This window comes from Octopus bimaculoides, chromosome 14, assembly GCF_001194135.2.
Source record: "Octopus bimaculoides isolate UCB-OBI-ISO-001 chromosome 14, ASM119413v2, whole genome shotgun sequence".
Lineage (NCBI taxonomy): Eukaryota > Metazoa > Mollusca > Cephalopoda > Octopoda > Octopodidae > Octopus > Octopus bimaculoides.
The window spans coordinates 6,352,232-6,353,576 of record NC_068994.1 but is presented as its reverse complement, the minus strand read 5'-3'; the positions used below and the strand labels follow the sequence as shown (position 1 = coordinate 6,353,576).

Genomic DNA, 1,345 nt, shown 5'->3' with positions numbered 1-1,345 from the left:
ATAAAGACTTATACAAGGAGAGACGACCCTTGACGGAACGTCTAAAATGCTAAAAAAAAAAGACAGTTAAACCCAAACCACAAAAAAAGGGATTCTTATGGCACGCTGTTAATAAGCACTAGAGTAAATAAAAAATTAGTTAAACCTGTACTCGAGTTTCGGTATTAATGACCAAATAAATTAATTTGGTATAATATATGTATGTATATATATATGTATGTATGTATGTATGTATGTATGTATGTATGTATGTATGTATGTTTGAATATCTCTTTGAAAATCAAAGAGAAAGAAGATAACTATGGTGAACTGCTTCGAAACCTCCAGCTTCTATATCCGGATTACAAGTTTACATTTATATCAATAATAATTGCTGCATTTAGTTTTGTAAGTAAATGCCTAACTGTCAGTCCGGATAAGCTTGGATTTTCAGAAAAAGAAATCAACCAACTGATTCACAATACAAATACAATCTTTAAGAAGAACAGTAAATCTATGCAAGACTTTTCTCAGGTATAAAATGTGACATAGTTTTCCTGATCCATATCCATATTTATATATATTTGCACATATATAAAGGTATGTATGTATGTATTGACACTCTTACACTTCCCAACTGCGTAAGTGAACCCACATATCTTCAAGCAAAGATCGAACATATACGTCACAAACACCCTTGCCTATTGCTTAACTACAACTCTGTGTCTGTTCTGAAATGAAGCATTTACTAAAGGATAATATGATAATTAAATAACTGTATGAATCACAGACATGTGTATTCCGTCATGGCTGTGTCCCTTTACACTCGATCGGCTTCGCTTTTTCTTATCAAGCGAACTCGATAAAACCAGCACCAGACAACACACTGGAGTCGATTTAACATTCCTGTGGCGTACTCTACACATAAATGTATTACATAATAGAACATTCTGACTATGCTTGTTCTATTCCTACGTGGATATTTTGGAGTGAGAAGCTGGAGTGAGGAGAGAATTTTCTCTCACAGAAACCATATTTTCTGGAAATAGTTGCTAATTATTCTTTTTTTACTCTAGGCACAAGGCCCGAAATTTTGGGAGAAGGGGCCAGTCGATTAGATCGACCCCAGTACGCAGCTGGTACTTAATTTATCGACTCCGAAAGGATGAAAGGCAAAGTCGACCTCGGCGGAATTTGAGCTCAGAACGTAAAGACAGACGAAATACCGCTAAGCACTTCGCCCGGTGTGCTAACGCTTCTGCCAGCTCACCACCTTATTGTTGCTAATTATTAAAAAAAAAATAGCACTTGTAGTTGTTGCATCTGCATTTGTTCCTGGTTATGCAAAGAACAGTGTAAATGTTGC

At 35.8% G+C, this 1,345-nt stretch overlaps 1 protein-coding gene across 1 annotated transcript in view; it reads right to left on the bottom strand.

Moving 5' to 3' along the window:
• Positions 1-1,345, bottom strand: part of LOC106873388 (glutamate receptor) — a 205,567-nt gene that overhangs the window by 115,975 nt on the left and 88,247 nt on the right. The gene's annotated exons all lie outside the window — the stretch shown is intronic.